This window comes from Tachypleus tridentatus, chromosome 13 (assembly GCF_004210375.1).
Source record: "Tachypleus tridentatus isolate NWPU-2018 chromosome 13, ASM421037v1, whole genome shotgun sequence".
In the NCBI taxonomy this organism is placed as follows: domain Eukaryota; kingdom Metazoa; phylum Arthropoda; class Merostomata; order Xiphosura; family Limulidae; genus Tachypleus; species Tachypleus tridentatus.
The window spans coordinates 7,712,865-7,735,689 of NC_134837.1; the positions used below are offsets into that span (position 1 = coordinate 7,712,865).

The following is a 22,825-nucleotide window of genomic DNA, read 5'->3' on the forward strand; positions in this document are numbered from 1 at the left end:
ATGTTATATATCAGCTATTTCTTAATACGTTGTCGTGAAATTTGATTCGTGAACTAAGGCTACCATAGCGTAATTCCACAGCAAATATGTGTTAGATTTTATTAACGTAGTTTGAGAAACAAAAGGTGAAAAATAGCTAATCTATCACTCCTGTTACTAACACACTGTGTGTCCAAAAGGTTGGTTTGGCCGTATGATATACCTAGTTACACTTCTTACAGCGTTGTGTCTCAGGATGTCAGGTATGGGTATTTACACTTTCACCAAAATAAAGCAATGAACAACGTTTCGACCTTCTTAGGTCATCTTCAGGTTAACCTGAGGTACATTTTCACTTCAAGTGGATTTCTCGTCATCACGAATTTCTTACAGCTTTGATCTTCACTTTCTGTTCGAATGAATATAGCAAAATTATATCATTTTATTAATTTTTAGGAATACCTTTAATATCGTTGTTGGGCTCCAATTTACGTATAGGGTAAGTTAAATTTATCAAAGGTGGAAAAAGATCTGATAGTGATATCTCATGATGGAGTGTGTCCAACATCTTGTCTTTGCCTATTTCGTTTACTTCATCAATCTTGTGTACAATAAGCCAGGTGAAGTAAAATAACCAAACTTTGTTTTTATTATCGTATAATGATTAGAGACTTCTGAAGGTCGTTTTTGGAGGCAATACAATACATATACTATAACGTCTCTTTATACGACACTTGAAGAATCAGATATTCGTGTGAAGCCACAAGTAGTATGTTACTATCCGTACAAAATTGGAAGAATCAGAGTATGTACCCATAAGATGCATAAAATCATGAACATAGTAGAAACGAAGAAGGCACAGAGCGGATGTTTGACACATCCACTTGTGAGGTTGTACATAGGTAGTGTTTGACATATCCACTTGTGAGGCTGTACATTGGAAGTTTTATTACACAATACCCATTCCCTCCTTGATTCCTCACTTTGTAATGCATCTATTCCTACACTTTCAATTTCTTTAGATATTTTTGTCTACATTATCGTGCACTTTCTTTACACTAGGTGACATGATCTTATGGATCTTTCATTCACTTATGTTAATTAATTAATTAATTAAAAAATCAGCAAACAGCTGTTGAAGTTACATTTGCAGTTTAAGTAATTAAACTTTTACACTCAACTGTGATATTCGTTTTGTATCTTCAAGAAATTGGTTTTAAGATGTTAATGATTCCATTATGTGGACATTTCTTCAACTGAACTATCCAGATGTGTGACATTATTGCTGCCAAGAAGTCTCCGTAGTCAACAAGTTATTCGTCGATTTCTATGGTATTTTTGATGGACTATCGCTGGATTTCACCCCACGCCATATTACATCCTTTATCGATCATTGCAAAACCAGGGTGTCTGTCGCCAGCGAAAGATCAGAATCCTTCGTCGAGGCGGAGTTTTCTTCGAGCTGTGACCGACTTAACTTATCTCCGTGGACCTGAAATGCCGATACAAATGTCAGGTGTTCCACCCATAAAAGCCAAATTAATTTCTTTCATGTTTTTCTTAGGAGCATCCACTCTTCCATCTACCCATCAGATATCCAGCACTCTATCGAAGCAGCCACCGAATCTAATCTCTATATCACCGGATCCAATCCAGAATTACAGGCCTCTTTGCCCAGTTCATGAAAGTAGTAACCACATACAAACCAATGGCTGACAACATTTCTTTCACTTTGGAGCCGATGCCCCCCTATCATCGATCGTCGCTACATTTCTACAAATCCAGCAACTTACAACCACATCTATCAAGGAGACCCACGCAGTGCACAGTCTCACCTCTAATTAATATAACTTTAATTCTCCCAAAAAACAACTCCACGAAGAGTATCACATGCGTTAGTCTACCGACAAAAACAACCAGTCCTTAAGTTGACAACTACCACGGCCCAGGCCCACACCATACGTATGACGACAGCCAACATGACGTCCTCAATGAACAATCAGCCAACATTCTGTCAACAGATGCAAATCCGTTAAGAAAGACAAACATCTCTAGACCGTGGATCAACAAGATGATGTTGACCACAGATTCCTGATTTCAGTACATGGTCAATAATATATCCAGTCATCCTTCACCCAGCTGTTCCACCGTTCCAGCACGCTCCTGAAACCGTCTGTATCTTACGATAACAACTCTGACAATGACCATGATGCCTTCTTCCTTCCCAAGTGATCCATCCGATCATGTTTTAATATTTTTAATTTTATCCCATCAAATGTATAAAATACTTCTTAAGATTTATCAACTTTAATTTCTTTTTCAGTTACTTTCAAGCATCGTCAGAGTATTCTATTTTGGCCGTGAAAGTGGATTATTTCTGGATACTCTCCCCCACCAAAATTATCGCCATGAAGTTACTGTTATGACAAATCACAGTTTGTTCTCTCGTAAGCTGTAGCCACATAATCCAAGAACGCATTACTTCGCCACAGCCATGGTCTCCTATGCCTTCCTTGGAACATTTAGTTACCACTACCTATCATCCAAGCCTTCTATCCTTTTTTAACTTCTGTCCTGGTTTACAGCAGTCCCCATCATTTACAATGCTAATGAAAACTTAAATCAATCCCAATGGTGGATGAAATAGTTTTGTTTTAAACGATCCTAAGGTTATGTAGTTCTAGAAAAATGACATTTTATTTGGTTTTTCCACTATTTATAATAAACATTCGTTATTTAATGTATTTATGTATTCTCAGACTTTGAATAGTTTACATGCAAAGTGATTTTCATTTTATTATATTATAGTCTTCACATTTCATTTGTATAATCTGTAGAACTTCCTAAATGAATATCAAATGACTTTTGAAGTGAATATTTATATTTTATTTCCCATATTCTCTATTATATCATTAAGTCTATGTATTATTAACAAAGTACAAATGATTAAGTTTAAGAAATGAAAATATGTTTTAAATGTTACTATAATATTTTTAATCTCTTTTTTTCTCATACTTTATTTAAAATTTTCCTTTCCAGTCTTTATCCTTTATTCTTGTTGCAGGTATGATAACTTGTTCCTGCCAATGTAAACCGATGATGTTGTGTAGTTATTTTTGGGCAAAGGTCGTCCACAAATTCTTTCATTAATGCTTGCACACGCGAAAGACGCCATGTTTCTTAAACATTTCTGCAAGTGAAATTATATCAAGTTAAATGTAGGCAATCATGAAATTTTCAAAAAAAGAAAAAACTAATTAATATAGAAATGCAATCTAACAGTTTAGCAAATTAATATATATAATTTAAAACCCTAGTTAATCACTAAGTACACCTCAAGAGAGTTTATGTCATTAACACTTACAGTATGATATGTTTATCTATACACAGGCCCGGCATGGCCAGGTGGGTTAAGGCGTTCGACTCGTAATCCAAGGGTCGCGGGTTTGAATCCCCGTCGCACCAAACATGCTCCCCCTTTCAGCTGTGGGGGGGCATTATAATGTGACGGTTAATCCACTATTCGTTGGTAAAATAGTAGCGTCAAATTTGGTGAAGATCCATCAACAGAGGTTGAAGTTGTCATAAAAAATGGAAAAATGCTCATTTGACAACAAAAGTTAAAATTTGTATCTTCTCCATGTACCCAATAAACCTCCATACCAAATTTGGCAAAGATATATATAGACGGGTGAAGTAGTGCTAAAAGAATACAAAAACACCCAATAAAAGTACAAAGCTGAAAATCTGTTTGTACCCAATGCACAGACATAATGAACCTCCCTACCAATTTGTGTGAAAATCCATTCACACCTTGCAAAGTAGTTACATGGATATAAAACAGATAGTACTATATTTTTTTTCAACAAATATAACTCAATAAAACATTTGCTCTAGAACAGTAACTTATTTTTATTTTAGGTAAAGTTTATGAGATATACAAGAATGCCCCTGTAACACGTGTATATTAAAATAATGTACACTGTGGATACAAGATTTACACAAAGTTCAAGGCATTCTTCAAACAGATGCTAGATAAACTATTGTGTTCATTCATGCTTCACAGTGTTGTAGATTACATAGCTCTGAATATCTATCATAGAGAACTCTGAAACAGTTTTACAAAAAAGAAATTTACTTCTACATAATTTCTTTGAAATAGCAACACAATATTCTGCCCCTTTCATTGGTTAATATTATTTTATAAATTTCCAGCAAAATATGATTCCACAAACACTAAATATCGTTTTTACATGTGCAGAGTTTATGCATTTCTTTTTGTAAATTCAGAAAAGCATTCAATATACTTTATCTTAAGTAAATGAAATACTCATAACAACTATAAACCAAATAGAAATTAATAATTTGCAGTTGTGATCAAAATCACATTACTTAAAGTAAAATGCATATAATACAGTGCTTCTTAGTGCAGTGCATTAAATGTATAATACATTGTCATGCCTGCTGTACAAATAAATATATCAATAAACATAGATAAAAGAATTTCTGGTTACAGATGATCTTCACTTGTATCTCCTGGGCAGTTATCTGACAAGTCTGTAAAATCTGCAGTGAGAAAAGAAATTTATACTTAAATATTTCTTTAAGGGTGTTCAGCCCTTTCAAAATAATTCAGCTGTTATAATTTTGGTCTTATGAAACAAGGAATAAAAAGCAAGCACTGAAAACTTTTTTTTCTAAAAATTACATAAAATATATTGTAAATAGTTTCAATGTTTTTGACAAAACATTTTGTTGATATAAGAACATATTGTGAGTAACCTTTCTTAACCAAAGTAATATATGACAAGTTTTAGAGTTCACTCGTTTCTTCAGTAGAAAAGCTCATTGAAAGCACGTATTTGTAAATATTGTTTTCTGTGGTATTCTCTTAACAGCATTCCAGATCTGTTATTAACTTTTGTGTAAAATCGATCATACTGTTCCTTTACTTACAGATTTACATCTTACCTACAAGTAGAGAGCCACTCTGGAAATAAAAACATTTCATTAAATAAACCAATATGAAACTAGGTATATGAAGTTACCATTAACATCTAATAAATCTGTCCTTTGCAATATTCAAGACAAACGTGGTTACACATTTTATGCACAAAATCTGAAACCTGAGAATACAACCCAGTCTCAACAAAGAATCTGATGAAGATGACCCAAGAAGTTCATTGTTCACAGAAAATAATAAAGAACAGGTTACATGTGTTTAAAAAAGCTCACATTTGATGAGTGGCTTGTCCACAAAACAGTGGTGATACATTCAAGGAATTATTTTATGAGTTGAACTGAGCACAAGTTTTACCTTGTATGAAAAACACCATCTTGTGTAGTAAGGTGGTTACTGATATAGGCAAATATAAGGTTCTGCTCTAGAACTCCAATGTATTAAGCAACAGTAACTGGGCCTACACATACTGAGCTGTCACTGTCATAATATTTAAATAACACCTTATGCACTAACTGAGAGAATTCTGTTGTCATAACTTGCAGATGATTCAACAAAAGTTTCTAGAAAAATATTCACTAATCCTAGGTGTGTCCTTTGTCAACTGTCATAAAACTATAGAAATTGGGACTCAGAGAAAAAAATTACATTGTCCAAAAATAAAGGAGTGTGTGATAACATCTGCTTAGTCTTCTGCTGTCAAGGTACAATACTGTCTGAAGTGAAGAGTAGCTTCTGTCCAGTTGCCCTGTCATTGTAACCCATGCTAAAAAAGTAACTTTTGATGGTACTGAGGCATGTTTATACCTGGTACTGCAACACTAGTGGCCATCTGAGCTCCACTACTTTCCATGCTTATTTTCACAGCATTAAGAGTTCATTCTGTTAGTTGTGGCTGCCCAGAAATTCTTGCTTTCTGACATGACTGGAATGTGATCTTATTCACAGTAGCTAGCATTATTACAACTGACTTAATGATCTTTTGTTAAAATGGACAATATTTAGTTATCTGACATTATGAAAATATGGTTAATTCCCAAAATATTTTCACTCATGACATGGCTCTTTCTAATGTTAGGAACATGTATATACCTAGTTCATGGGATATTTACACCCATAAGTATTAATTTCAAGGACCAAAGTTTTCTAATTCAAATATATCAGTTTGGTGTTGCATTAAAGACTATTTTGTTCTTTTAGGATTGAATAAATTTCTTCCTCAACTTAATAACTTGTTTTTGGTTGTTACAAAACTCAATGTAAAGAAAGCATCAAACAAATTTGGGTTAAATCACTCATTTTATCTGTAAAATATCAGTGGTTAGTGTGATTATTTGAAGCATTACTATGTTTTTGTTTTCATGATTTTGGGTGAGATATTTTTTGAGAGACCTATATAAACAAGATCATGGATCTAAAACTATTTGGTATATAAATATTTTCAAAAAGTTGTTAAATACCAAATACTCCAATTACAATTCTCAGGTAAATAATTATATAAACTGTAAACAAGTGGATAAGTCTCTACTAACTTATTTCTGCTTTCATTCTTGATACGTGTTTCTAGACTACATTTTATTATGGCAGCACAATTAAAATGATTCAATACTACAGTAAATTACAACCTACTTGCCACAAAGTAAAAGTACATGGAGATCATAACCATGCAAAGAAATATGCAAGATTAACAGATTTTTGTTTATTAAATAATTAAACTCTGTTACACTAAAAAATCTGAATCATTTCCCATGAACAGTGTGGACTAATGATTAATTCTTAGAAGAAAAAAATATTGCAATTCTAAGGTTGGATAACTGTTCATGTGAAGAAGCATAATATACTTTAGTAAGAAAAACTGAAGTTTTAACACTTTACACTTTGCAAAATCTATATCATATTTGAGTTATATTCTTTTAACTTAATCATGAAAGTTTGATAATAAAAGTACATTTTTCATGAATACATCTAGCATTTACATTTTTTTTTTTAAAGTGAGGAAAGGTGGTTGATGGACTTTAGCTTCATAGCACCCAGCATACACTATTCTACATAGACATAGGAAGGATGATGAGCAAGTTGATAAAGCTCAAGTTCTCAGCTGGTCATCTTATAACCAACTTGTACACTGTATGAGATACATATTTACATAACAGGTCATCTTATGAACAGTGATGACGAGAAACCCACTTGTAGAGAAAAAACATCTTATAACCAACATATACACTGTATGAGATACATTTTTATATAACACCATAGATCACTGCAACTTAAACAAAACCAAAATGTTAATGTGGATGTATTGTTTCAAATCTGTTTTTTGCAACATAAGAATGTAAGGTCAGCATACACATTTTACATGTAAATAAGTTGCATGTTATAAAGAAACTCAAAAGCATGCAAATACCTACACATGAATGTAATCAGTTAATTACTGGGCTCTATTAGTTTAGACCTTCAGAGAGCTTGTTTGATTCCCACATAGCTGTACTTATATTTAATAAATTTCTTAAAATAATATATAAAGTATACATAAACACCATGATAACTTCCACAATTAAACTATCTAAGGTCTTCTTGGGTCCCGTTGTCAATCATTGACTTAATATGACCAAATATGTTTTCATATCACTATTTACAATTCAACAGTTCTTGGAAGTACTTCATGTTTATAAAATAAAACAAAGATATTATTTTAGTTAGTTCAACTACAGCACATTGTTTAATTTTACACAATTATATTTCAAAAATTTACAAACATTATTTTTTTACAATTTTTAATGGTACAGAAAGGTTTTTTTTTCCGAACTAATTTTTCTAAATTGTTTGGGAAACCTTGATTACATTAGTCAAACTAATTTTGTAAGAGACAACACAGATAATGAAATTTTATATCAATTTCAAGTGAATAGAATCTGTAAATCAAACAGGCATCATAAAGGCAATACTATTTTGAAACAAAGTGTATTGCTTCAAGTTTCAAAAGTAACAACTTAAAAACAAAATCTTAGGGACAGGAAATCACCTTGCAAAGTCTAGTAATTATACATCTTATTACTCCACAGGCACAATGTACAAAAATCAAGCAATTAAATTTGTTTTCTTGTCCAGTAACATGAACTTGGAAGTTTTGTTCCAACAATTACAAGAATTCCCTTGAACCAAAAAATGTATAATGTAACATTAATTTAGTTTGAAGATGGTACCTAACACATTACCAAACAGTGTGAAGAAAAAGATAAGACAGAAGTATGTATTGAAAAGCCACCTTTGTACCTCCAGGAGAAAAAGGTTAAGTTAAACTAAAAAACAAATGCATGATATGAAATTAAATAGAATTTATCAATGTTATTTGGTAATTAAAGAATTTTTTTATTGTTTTGTAGATGGTATTAAATGTTACTTTATGTTTAGTATTAAATTACCATGATGCCTACTTAAAACAGCAAGAAGGAAATTGAGAATATATAACTACAGCATATAAAAATTATCATGAAGATAAAATAAACAGGTTATTTAGCATAGCTTTAAAGAAACATTTTAGACAAAATATTCATGCATTGTGTAAGAATACAGGTGATTTCCATACAATGAGTTATTACAACTGAATGAAATTTATCGTAAGTATCATTCTACTTGGTGAAAGCAAATAACTTGGTGAATTTAAGCAAATAAGTCAATATTTTAGCATTTTGAATTTACATTAAACAATAGCATTGCACTCAACAGTTTAGCCTAATTTTTGTTTATGTTTGATCTCACTATATGACATATTTTTATTAATATATGACAATGAATACTGTTCAAAATGTCATATATTACTCTCAACAGTTTAGCCTAATTTTTGTTTAGTGTTTGATCTCAGTTTCTATGAAAACTGACATATTTTAATAACAATCATATCACAACTTTAACAAAGCTAACTTACAATTCATCAACATCTTTTATTTTCACATATTACCCTATATAACATTTGGTGAAAGTTTGGGATATTTGTCTTACTAGAGGAAGAATAATCCCTGCATGAGATGATGAGAGGTTAGAATTGACCTTCATCTGTAAGTAATATGGGTGTCATCAATTTTGTATCGATTTCCAACACTACTGGATGATACATAGCCCACTGTTATAGCTATTTTATGTTGATTATAATCAGAATTCCTTCTATGATGCATGAACAAACAACAACCAGTCAAATGATGCACAATTAGTAATTCCAGCCATGCACATCCTCAGTAATAGTGAAAAATCTCAATAACCCTGGCAGTTGATAGGCTTAAAACTTAAATAACCAGCTGATAGTGCACATCCACACATTACTCTGATGCTGGTGTACATTAAAAGAAATCATTCTGCAGATGAATTGAAAAATTACAGGGAACATTGTCAATAAAAAATGTTTTCCTCTGTATCACTGAAAAAACTATTGTTTATATACAAAAAACAAGTTAACTTCAATATTTTGTTTTCATATTCTACTTACTTTATACATTGTGGTTTGAAGTCAGATAGATGCAATGAACAGCAGTTCAGATTTAATTTCTGTCTTCCTCATCTTACAACATAATAAGCATTTTGTTTAATATCAGAACTCATCAGCTGGAATGGATGAGACACAAGAGATTCAATGTAATGCTATTTATTCATGTAGTATACAAGTTACCATTTAAATACTGAAAGCTGGCAATGTATTAGGAAGCATAACTGTCCTGAGGTGTTGGTTATTTTCATGGAAAAGGAGGAAACAATCAATAATAATTGCATTTTATACACACGTTATTCATTAATTTAATAATGACTTCCAATACTGTATAAATCAAACACCAATTAAAAAGCTAAAAACCTTTTTATACAGTTCTGTTTCAAGTACACAGCAATTACTTTATTACACAAAGCATAACAGTACCAGCCCAATCTTTATATTAAATGTTTATTGTCAGGAACATACAGATTTTGAAGAACATTCACAGGTAAATAATACAGAAATAGAGGAAAATAATTGTTTCTAATAGTGATATAAAATAAGGTGTTGTGAGCCAACCTTCATAAAATATCATTGAGGTCGTTCAAGGTTCAAAATGTCTATTACAAAGATGTAAACAATAACAAATGTAACATTCTGAACCACATATCACCCAAACTGTACTTCAAGATCAACAGTCACAGGCATAAGTCCAGCTATCTACACACACACTTGTACTACACATAGGTCTGAAGTACAAGGTCAGATTTCTGGGTAATCAGTCCACTGCACCTTCAAAGGATTCAGAGAGATTAAAAGGTACTGGAGAAAAGCTCCCTACTTGAGGTAGCACACTGCTGCTATTGTTCCCCAGTCATCTAAAGAATAGTTAATATAGTCCACAGCATATTACCAGAATTTCCAAGCTGCTCTAACATGGTATATTGAATGGTTTCTGGATGTAATCCTTCACATATGATGGAAATAAATGTCAGTAGCAATGTGATACAGGTTCATATACTCATAACTGATGTACAAACAGATCAAAACTAAATTTCACAACCTCCAACAGTAACATTTAAAATTTAATTAAACTTTAGTATCAATGTATATGAATAAACTTGGCATCAAAACATAGTTAAACATCAAGTCTTAAGATTTTACTTTTATAAGAAAACATTTAAAACCACTCTTAATATCCCCTAGTATGAGAATTACAATATTTTTTTCTAGGTCTTTCCTCTTCTCTCATTTACCAGTTGTGAAAACATAAAGTCAGATGAATTAAACTTATTAAACGTTCTTTTGCTTGTCATATAATGATTAGAGACTCCTTGAATTCGAAATATTAGAGGCAGTACATGTACTATAAGGTATATTTATACGACGCTTGAAGAACGAGACATTCGTGAAGAGTCGTAACTTCTGGTCACTTCTCTTGTAATGGCGTGAAAAGGCAACAGGATTTCGTACGTTAGCTTTGTAGGTGAATCAAAATGCGGTGAAAAACACCCAAAGTGTTTTCAGTGCATAAACATCGTTGATTAGTTACTGTCCTTTCAAAATTAGAAATATCATAGAAACACTTTTGTACGTACCCATAAATTGTGTAACATCATGAACCCAGAAAAGCGAAGGAGGCACAGAGCGGTCACGTGTGAGGTTGTACATAGGAAGATTTATTACAAAATGCCTTTTCCCACTTGGATTCCTCAATTTCTGATGCACTCAGTCCTACACTTTCAATTTCTTTACATATTTTGTTCTCATTGTCTTGAGCTGTCTTCCAAAGATTTATGCGTCCTTCAATGATTTGTTTTCATATACTGTACGTATAACATTATTGTGGATGTGCGTCGTAATTTTACGTTACGTGTAAATAGCAGCGTGTTTGAGTACATATTCTTCGCTTATGGCGTGTGTGCAAATTTGAAGTGTGCACGTGTGCTATGCATGGGATGGAAAGAGTGAAAAGTCAATGGATGATGTATTTTTCGTTGTGGTTTGTTAACTACCAGTGGTTGATAAATAATTTCATAAACTTTTTTACGGTAGCATTATCATGTAATTCCTCTATTTGGTGCAGTTATGACTTCAGTGAGTTTCATCGCTAGAAGCTCTTATCAAAGTGAGACAGTCAATGAGACTGAGAAATGTTTTTCGTCAATTTTAGTATATGCTCCCTTGATGTTTTCAATTGGCTTTCTGACTTGTTGTTTGGTTCGTGTGTCTTTATCACCTTCTGGTGTATCTCAAATCCGCTTGAAGATTTGATATTTGGTTCTTTAATGTGTATAAGAGTTTGTGTTGCAAGTTTTGTATATCCGCCCCATTCCTACACTTTTTAGTAGTGAACTAAAGATATCGTTTCAAACCAAAGGACCAACTAATACAGAAATATGTGTAACTCAATTGTACGTTAATCGTTATTAAAACAACACGATAACTAGACATATTTTGGTATTTGAGTAATAACACAACCGAAGAAATATGGTCAAAAGGTAATGTTGAATTTGACAGTGTTATTCTCTTTCGCACTTTTTCGTTGCATCTTGCTTAACGTGTATTTCTGTTTGGAAATTAACAGTGAATGGTCAAAGAACTCCCCTTTTCGTTTATCACCTACATTTTTCTATAAAATTATCTTCCAACGTACGACGAGATTCGAACCCACGCGGGCATTGCCCAATGGATTAGCAGTCCATCGCCTTAACCTCTCGGCCACCTCGTCCACCTTCATTGTTTTTTTAGTAACTGTTACTTATTATTCACCTTCCTTCTCATGTCAAGTATTTTACACTTTCTTAAAATGTGATGTTTTTTGTATTTGTGAAAGAGATAATAAGTAAGTGAATAATAACAAACAAAGTTTCTATTCATCCTTAACTACGTGCAGCAAACGAAGCTCATGTTCTCATACTTTCTCGCTGAGGAAATTTTCAAATAATCACTAGGAACGTTTTACTCGGAGACTTTTATTAAAAACATTAAGAGTATGTTACTACCCCTACGCATTAAAGCTTCTATTCAATATTCATTTCATTTCGTGTACCTCGTCGTTAAGAATTCCAGATCGTTCTTTAATTAAAGTGCATTTAGAAAGAGAAACATTCTCGATTTGTAGAGAAAAACTCACTAACAAACATAACTCGTTACGTGTCTTCCAATACTCATGTCGTAGACGTTTCACCACAGCAAATCACTTCCTCGTAGGAGCATTGAGAGAGCTAAAGCCTCTCCTTTTAACGCTTTAAATACACTTAGAGAGAGACGCGTTTACAAATGACGATTTAGAATCAGCTGAATCAAACGGGTTCACTCATTGTCCAAATAGAAATCAAGATAAATTTAATTCGTTCATAAGGGCTCACTGTTTTTAAGTAATTATCACATAATCATATTTCTATATACACTTTCCTATGATAGTCAACAATTTGAAATATAACAGTGACCAACTACACACATATGTTGAACCTGAAATAATATTATTTAATAGAGTATCTTTCAAACAAAATAAATATTAGTTAACTACACCAAAATACGGAAATACATTTATCAGGCTCCGTTTGTAAACACTAAACACGCGGCCTCTCTACCAAAGGACTGAATATGTGACGAAATTTTCTTATCAGTGATTTAAATGTTGGTTACAGTTTTGCCGAAATTTTGAGTTCATAGCTATACGTCCCACATTAAATCGCTTTTGGGTGTTTCTTGATCGGTACTTATTTCACACATAAAGTGTTTTCGATTATATATCTCGACTTTTTTGTCAGTTATCACCAACAAATCACAATAAAAAATAAGAGAGTGATACTCGCTAGCAACACACGTTAGCTTTAAATTCGCAACGATATTATACCGAACACACCTGACTTTACAATACTAACAAGATTCGTTAAAATGTATAATGGTAGATATTTCTTTCTCATACAGTGCTTACTACTTGCTTTCTAATACCGTCACGAAATTTATATATTTTTTTGTCATCACTCCGACATCAAGAATCGATATTTATGCCAGTAGGTTAAGTTGATATGACGAGAATTTAAACGCTCTTCAATTAGGATATTTTCATGAAATTTATTAAATATCTCTTGAAAAGTTTGCAAAGAAAAACCGTCCGCTCTTACGATTGTTTTAAAACTCCAGCTAGAAACTTCAAGTGTTTTTTGCTTAGACTAACCAATACTGATGAAACGGCAAGTCTTTTCTCTTAATAGTTTTGTTACTTAAAATCAGCTGTCCTTATGTCAGAATGGGGATTAACTTAAAATGTTCGCGCTTACTCCTACGTCGAGTTGTAGTGAAAACGTAAGACCGATAGTTCACATTAATATTTGAGTAAGCCTTTTTCAAACATTATCTTCAAATTTGTTCGTTTTCCTAATACAACTTTGCACCTGAGACTAATATTAACACAAAGTGAAGCTCATTCATTGATTAAAAGAGAAAGTGTAATTAATTTGAAAAGAAATTTTAAAAAATGTAAAGGTTAAATATGTTTCTCTGTCAAACACAGTTTCAGTTCTTTTCTTTCATACAGAAAGAAAGCGCAAGAAACTCTAAAATATGGAGATGCCATAAATCAGTTGCCTGGAAATTTATTGCGTTCACAAACACTCGGGCATCGTACATCCACAGGAAATGTGTGACAGATTGTTTTAACGTACGTTCAAAAAGAGAAGTGAAATAAAGCTTATCTATGGCTCGAGTTACCAACAAACTGCGCGTGCAGAAGGTTGATTTGGCCGTACTACATATCTGAGCTTCATTTTACTTACAGCACTGGTCTTTCTGTTCGAATGAATATTGCAAAATTGTAAAATATATTAGATTTTGTGAATACCTTTTAATATCTTTGTTCGGCTTGAATTTACGCACAGAGTCAGCTACATTTATCAAAAGTGGAAAAGATGTTTAAAAGATATGAAAGTGTACGAATGGTTACATAAAACGTGTTTTTAAAAGGAAGGAATAAGCATGGTGTAATTAAAGTTTCTTTGTACAACCTATCGGTGGAACGTGTCCAACATCGTGTTTTTGCCTATTTTCGTTTATTTTACCAGTTGTGAAAACATTAAGTCAGATGAATTAAACTTATTAAACGTTCTTTTGCTTGTCATATAATGATTAGAGACTCCTTGAATTCGAAATTTTAGAGGCAATACATGTACTATAAGGTATATTTATACGACGCTTGAAGAACGAGACATTCGTGAAGAGTCGTAACTTCTGGTCACTTCTCTTGTAATGGCGTGAAAAGGCAACAGGATTTCGTACGTTAGCTTTGTAGGTGAATCAAAATGCGGTGAAAAACACCCAAAGTGTTTTTAGTGCATAAACATCGTTGATTAGTTACTGTCCTTTCAAAATTAGAAATATCATAGAAACACTTTTGTACGTACCCATAAATTGTGTAACATCATGAACCCAGAAAAGCGAAGGAGGCACAGAGCGGCTATTGGACGTATTCACGTGTGAGGTTGTACATAGGAAGATTTATTACAAAATGCCTTTTCCCACTTGGATTCCTCAATTTCTGATGCACTCAGTCCTACACTTTCAATTTCTTTACATATTTTGTTCTCATTGTCTTGAGCTGTCTTCCAAAGATTTATGCGTCCTTCAATGATTTGTTTTCATATACTGTACGTATAACATTATTGTGGATGTGCGTCGTAATTTTACGTTACGTGTAAATAGCAGCGTGTTTGAGTACATATTCTTCGCTTATGGCGTGTGTGCAAATTTGAAGTGTGCACGTGTGCTATGCATGGGATGGAAAGAGTGAAAAGTCAATGGATGATGTATTTTCGTTGTGGTTTGTTAACTACCAGTGGTTGATAAATAATTTCATAAACTTTTTTACGGTAGCATTATCATGTAATTCCTCTATTTGGTGCAGTTATGACTTCAGTGAGTTTCATCCCTAGAAGCTCTTATCAAAGTGAGACAGTCAATGAGACTGAGAAATGTTTTTCGTGAATTTTAGTATATGCTCCCTTGATGTTTTCAATTGGCTTTCTGACTTGTTGTTTGGTTCGTGTGTCTTTATCACCTTCTGGTGTATCTCAAATCCGCTTGAAGATTTGATATTTGGTTCTTTAATGTGTATAAGAGTTTGTGTTGCAAGTTTTGTATATCCGCCCCATTCCTACACTTTTAGTAGTGAACTAAAGATATCGTTTCAAACTAAAGCACCAACTAATACAGAAATATGTGTAACTCAATTGTACGTTAATCGTTATTAAAACAACACGATAACTAGACATATTTTGGTATTTGAGTAATAACACAACCGAAGAAATATGGTCAAAAGGTAATGTTGAATTTGAAAGTGTTATTCTCTTTCGCACTTTTCGTTGCATCTTGCTTAACGTGTATTTCTGTTTGGAAATTAACAGTGAATGGTCAAAGAACTCCCCTTTTCGTTTATCACCTACATTTTTCTATAAAATTATTTTCCAACGTCCGACGAGGATGGGATTCGAACCCACGCGGGCATTGCCCAATGGATTAGCAGTCCATCGCCTTAACCTCTCGGCCACCTCGTCCACCTTCATTGTTTTTTTAGTAACTGTTACTTATTATTCACCTTCCTTCTCATGTCAAGTATTTTACACTTTCTTAAAATGTGATGTTTTTGTATTTGTGAAAGAGATAATAAGTAAGTGAATAATAACAAACAAAGTTTCTATTCATCCTTAACTACGTGCAGCAAACGAAGCTCATGTTCTCATACTTTCTCGCTGAGGAAATTTTCAAATAATCACTAGGAACGTTTTACTCGGAGACTTTTATTAAAAACATTAAGAGTATGTTACTACCCTACGCATTAAAGCTTCTATTCAATATTCATTTCATTTCGTGTACCTCGTCGTTAAGAATTCCAGATCGTTCTTTAATTAAAGTGCATTTAGAAGAGAAACATTCTCGATTTGTAGAGAAAAACTCACTAACAAACATAACTCGTTACGTGTCTTCCAATACTCATGTCGTAGACGTTTCACCACAGCAAATCACTTCCTCGTAGGAGCATTGAGAGAGCTAAAGCCTCTCCTTTTAACGCTTTAAATACACTTAGAGAGAGACGCGTTTACAAAGGACGATTTAGAATCAGCTGAATCCAACGGGTTCACTCATTGTCCAAATAGAAATCAAGATAAATTTAATTCGTTCATAAGGGCTCACTGTTTTAAGTAATTATCACATAATCATATTTCTATATACACTTTCCTATGATAGTCAACAATTTGAAATATAACAGTGACCAACTACACACATATGTTGAACCTGAAATAATATTATTTAATAGAGTATCTTTCAAACAAAATAGATATTAGTTAACTACACCAAAATACGGAAATACATTTATCAGGCTCCGTTTGTAAACACTAAACACGCGGCCTCTCTACCAAAGGACTGAATATGTGACGAAATTTTCTTATCAGTGATTTAAATGTTGGTTACAGTTTTGCCGAAATTTTGAGTTCATAGCTATACGTCCCACATTAAATCGCTTTTGGGTGTTTCTTGATCGGTACTTATTTCACACATAAAGTGTTTTCGATTATATATCTCGACTTTTTTGTCAGTTATCACCAACAAATCACAATAAAAAAATAAGAGAGTGATACTCGCTAGCAACACACGTTAGCTTTAAATTCGCAACGATATTATACCGAACACACCTGACTTTACAATACTAACAAGATTCGTTAAAATGTATAATGGTAGATATTTCTTTCTCATACAGTGCTTACTACTTGCTTTCTAATACCGTCACGAAATTTATATATTTTTTGTCATCACTCCGACATCAAGAATCGATATTTATGCCAGTAGCTTAAGTTGATATGACGAGAATTTAAACGCTCTTCAATTAGGATATTTTCATGAAATTTATTAAATATCTCTTGAAAAGTTTGCAAAGAAAAACCGTCCGCTCTTACGATTGTTTTAAAACTCCAGCTAGAAACTTCAAGTGTTTTTTGCTTAGACTAACCAATACTAATGAAACGGCAAGTCTTTTCTCTTAATAGTTTTGTTACTTAAAATCAGCTGTCCTTATGTCAGAATGGGGATTAACTTAAAATGTCGCGCGCCTACGTCGAGTTGTAGTGAAAACGTAAGATCGATAGTTCACATTAATATTTGAGTAAGCCTTTTTCAAACATTATCTTCAAATTTGTTCGTTTTCCTAATACAACTTTGCACCTGAGACTAATATTAACACAAAGTGAAGCTCATTCATTGATTAAAAGAGAAAGTGTAATTAATTTGAAAAGAAATTTAAAAAATGTAAAGGTTAAATATGTTTCTCTGTCAAACACAGTTTCAGTTCTTTTCTTTCATACAGAAAGAAAGCGCAAGAAACTCTAAAAATATGGAGATGACATAAATCAGTTGCCTGGAAATTTATTGCGTTCACAAACACTCGGGCATCGTACATTCACAGGAAATGTGTGACAGATTGTTTTAACGTACGTTCAAAAAGAGAAGTGAAATAAAGCTTATCTATGGCTCGAGTTACCAACAAACTGCGCGTGCAGAAGGTTGATTTGGCCGTACTACATATCTGAGCTTCATTTTACTTACAGCACTGGTCTTTCTGTTCGAATGAATATTGAAAAGTTGTATAATTTATTAGATTTTGTGAATACCTTTTAATATCTTTGTTCGGCTTGAATTTACGCACAGAGTCAGCTACATTTATCAAAAGTGGAAAAGATGTTTAAAAGATATGAAAGTGTACGAATGGTTACATAAAAACGTGTTTTAAAAGGAAGGAATAAGCATGGTGTAATTAAAGTTTCTTTGTACAACCTGACGGTGGAACGTGTCCAACATCGTGTTTTTGCCTATTTTCGTTTATTTTACCAGTTGTGAAAACATTAAGTCAGATGAATTAAGCTTATTAAACGTTCTTTTGCTTGTCATATAATGATTAGAGACTCCTTGAATTCGAAATTTTAGAGGCAATACATGTACTATAAGGTATATTTATACGACGCTTGAAGAACGAGACATTCGTGAAGAGTCGTAACTTCTGGTCACTTCTCTTGTAATGGCGTGAAAAGGCAACAGGATTTCGAACGTTAGCATTGTAGGTGAATCAAAATGCGGTGAAAAACACCCAAAGTGTTTTCAGTGCATAAACATCGTTGATTAGTTACTGTCCTTTCAAAATTAGAAATATCATAGAAACACTTTTGTACGTACCCATAAATTGTGTAACATCATGAACCCAGAAAAGCGAAGGAGGCACAGAGCGGCTATTGGACGTATTCACGTGTGAGGTTGTACAAAGGAAGATTTATTACAAAATGCCTTTTCCCACTTGGATTCCTCAATTTCTGATGCACTCAGTCCTACACTTTCAATTTCTTTACATATTTTGTTCTCATTGTCTTGAGCTGTCTTCCAAACATTTATGCGTCCTTCAATGATTTGTTTTCATATACTGTACGTATAACATTATTGTGGATGTGCGTCGTAATTTTACGTTACGTGTAAATAGCAGCGTGTTTGAGTACATATTCTTCGCTTATGGCGTGTGTGCAAATTTGAAGTGTGCACGTGTGCTATGCATGGGATGAAAAGAGTGAAAAGTCAATGGATGATGTATTTTTCGTTGTGGTTTGTTAACTACCAGTGGTTGATAAATAATTTCATAAACTTTTTTACGGTAGCATTATCATGTAATTCCTCTATTTGGTGCAGTTATGACTTCAGTGAGTTTCATCCCTAGAAGCTCTTATCAAAGTGAGACAGTCAATGAGACTGAGAAATGTTTTTCGTCAATTTTAGTATATGCTCCCTTGATGTTTTCAATTGGCTTTCTGACTTGTTGTTTGGTTCGTGTGTCTTTATCACCTTCTGGTGTATCTCAAATCCGCTTGAAGATTTGATATTTGGTTCTTTAATGTGTATAAGAGTTTGTGTTGCAAGTTTTGTATATCCGCCCCATTCCTACACTTTTTAGTAGTGAACTAAAGATATCGTTTCAAACCAAAGGACCAACTAATACAGAAATATGTGTAACTCAATTGTACGTTAATCGTTATTAAAACAACACGATAACTAGACATATTTTGGTATTTGAGTAATAACACAACCGAAGAAATATGGTCAAAAAGGTAATGATGAATTTGAAAGTGTTATTCTCTTTCGCACTTTTTCGTTGCATCTTGCTTAACGTGTATTTCTGTTTGGAAATTAACAGTAAATGGTCAAAGAACTCCCCTTTTCGTTTATCACCTACTTTTTCTATAAAATTATTTTCCAACGTCCGACGAGGATGGGATTCGAACCCACGCGGGCATTGCCCAATGGATTAGCAGTCCATCGCCTTAACCTCTCGGCCACCTCGTCCACCTTCATTGTTTTTTTAGTAACTGTTACTTATTATTCACCTTCCTTCTCATGTCAAGTATTTTACACTTTCTTAAAATGTGATGTTTTTTGTATTTGTGAAAGAGATAATAAGTAAGTGAATAATAACAAACAAAGTTTCTATTCATCCTTAACTACGTGCAGCAAACGAAGCTCATGCTCTCATACTTTCTCGCTGAGGAAATTTTCAATTAATCACTAGGAACGTTTTACTCGGAGACTTTTATTAAAAACATTAAGAGTATGTTACTACCCCTACGCATTAAAGCTTCTATTCAATATCCATTTCATTTCGTGTACCTCGTCGTTAAGAATTCCAGATCGTTCTTTAATTAAAGTGCATTTAGGAAGAGAAACATTCTCGATTTGTAGAGAAAAACTCACTAACAAACATAACTCGTTACGTGTCTTCCAATACTCATGTCGTAGACGTTTCACCACAGCAAATCACTTCCTCGTAGGAGCACTGAGAGAGCTAAAGCCTCTCCTTTTAACGCTTTAAATACACTTAGAGAGAGACGCGTTTACAAATGACGATTTAGAATCAGCTGAATCAACGGGTTCACTCATTGTCCAAATAGAAATCAAGATAAATTTAATTCGTTCATAAGGGCTCACTGTTTTTAAGTAATTATCACATAATCATATTTCTATATACACTTTCCTATGATAGTCAACAATTTGAAATATAACAGTGACCAACTACACACATATGTTGAACCTGAAATAATATTATTTAATAGAGTATCTTTCAAACAAAATAGATATTAGTTAACTACACCAAAATACGGAAATACATTTATCAGGCTCCGTTTGTAAACACTAAACACGCGGCCTCTCTACCAAAGGACTGAATATGTGACGAAATTTTCTTATCAGTGATTTAAATGTTGGTTACAGTTTTGCCGAAATTTTGAGTTCACAGCTATACGTCCCACATTGAATCGCTTTTGGGTGTTTCTTGATCGGTACTTATTTCACACATAAAGTGTTTTCGATTATATATCTCGACTTTTTTTGTCAGTTATCACCAAGAAATCACAATAAAAAATAAGAGAGTGATACTCGCTAGCAACACACGTTAGCTTTAAATTCGCAACGATATTATACCGAACACACCTGACTTTACAATACTAACAAGATTCGTTAAAATGTATAATGGTAGATATTTCTTTCTCATACAGTGCTTACTACTTGCTTTCTAATACCGTCACGAAATTTATATATTTTTTGGCATCACTCCGACATCAAGAATCTATATTTATGCCAGTAGCTTAAGTTGATATGACGAGAATTTAAACGCTCTTCAATTAGCATATTTTCATGAAATTTATTAGATATCTCTTGAAAAGTTTGCAAAGAAAAACCGTCCGCTCTTACGATTGTTTTAAAAACTCCAGCTAGAAACTTCAAGTGTTTTTTGCTTAGACTAACCAATACTGATGAAACGGCAAGTCTTTTCTCTTAATAGTTTTGTTACTTAAAAATCAGTTGTCCTTATGTCAGAATGGGGACTAACTTAAAATGTTCGCGCTTACTCCTACGTCGAGTTGTAGTGAAAACGTAAGATCGATAGTTCACATTAATATTTGAGTAAGCCTTTTTCAAACATTATCTTCAAATTTGTTCGTTTTCCTAATACAACTTTGCACCTGAGACTAATATTAACATAAAGTGAAGCTCATTCATTGATTAAAAGAGAAAGTGTAATTAATTTGAAAAGGAATTTTAAAAATGTAAAGGTTAAATATGTTTCTCTGTCAAACACAGTTTCAGTTCTTTTCTTTCATACAGAAAGAAAGCGCAAGAAACTCTAAAAATATGGAGATGACATAAATCAGTTGCCTGGAAATTTATTGCGTTCACAAACACTCGGGCATCGTACATTCACAGGAAATGTGTGACAGATTGTTTTAACGTACGTTCAAAAAGAGAAGTGAAATAAAGCTTATCTATGGCTCGAGTTACCAACAAACTGCGCGTGCAGAAGGTTGATTTGGCCGTACTACATATCTGAGCTTCATTTTACTTACAGCACTGGTCTTTCTGTTCGAATGAATATTGAAAAGTTGTATAATTTATTAGATTTTGTGAATACCTTTTAATATCTTTGTTCGGCTTGAATTTACGCACAGAGTCAGCTACATTTATCAAAAGTGGAAAAGATGTTTAAAAGATATGAAAGTGTACGAATGGTTACATAAAAACGTGTTTTAAAAGGAAGGAATAAGCATGGTGTAATTAAAGTTTCTTTGTACAACCTGACGGTGGAACGTGTCCAACATCGTGTTTTTGCCTATTTTCGTTTATTTTACCAGTTGTGAAAACATTAAGTCAGATGAATTAAGCTTATTAAACGTTCTTTTGCTTGTCATATAATGATTAGAGACTCCTTGAATTCGAAATTTTAGAGGCAGTACATGTACTATAAGGTATATTTATACGACGCTTGAAGAACGAGACATTCGTGAAGAGTCGTAACTTCTGGTCACTTCTCTTGTAATGGCGTGAAAAGGCAATAGGATTTCGAACGTTAGCATTGTAGGTGAATCAAAATGCGGTGAAAACACCCAAAGTGTTTTCAGTGCATAAACATCGTTGATTAGTTACTGTCCTTTCAAAATTAGAAATATCATAGAAACACTTTTGTACGTACCCATAAATTGTGTAACATCATGAACCCAGAAAAGCGAAGGAGGCACAGAGCGGCTATTGGACGTATTCACGTGTGAGGTTGTACAAAGGAAGATTTATTACAAAATGCCTTTTCCCACTTGGATTCCTCAATTTCTGATGCACTCAGTCCTACACTTTCAATTTCTTTACATATTTTGTTCTCATTGTCTTGAGCTGTCTTCCAAACATTTATGCGTCCTTAAATGATTTGTTTTCATATACTGTACGTATAACATTATTGTGGATGTGCGTCGTAATTTTACGTTACGTGTAAATAGCAGCGTGTTTGAGTACATATTCTTCGCTTATGGCGTGTGTGCAAATTTGAAGTGTGCACGTGTGCTATGCATGGG

At 33.3% G+C, this 22,825-nt stretch overlaps 2 non-coding genes across 2 annotated transcripts; both read right to left on the reverse strand.

The window, feature by feature from the left end:
* Nucleotides 1-15,873: 15,873 nt before the first annotated feature.
* Nucleotides 15,874-15,955, reverse strand: TRNAS-GCU (transfer RNA serine (anticodon GCU)). The gene has a single exon. It is a non-coding gene; the product is annotated as a tRNA-Ser (tRNA).
* Nucleotides 15,956-19,693: 3,738 nt separating this feature from the next.
* TRNAS-GCU (transfer RNA serine (anticodon GCU)) lies at nt 19,694-19,775 on the reverse strand. The gene has a single exon. It is a non-coding gene; the product is annotated as a tRNA-Ser (tRNA).
* Between the last annotated feature and the right edge of the window lie 3,050 nt (nt 19,776-22,825).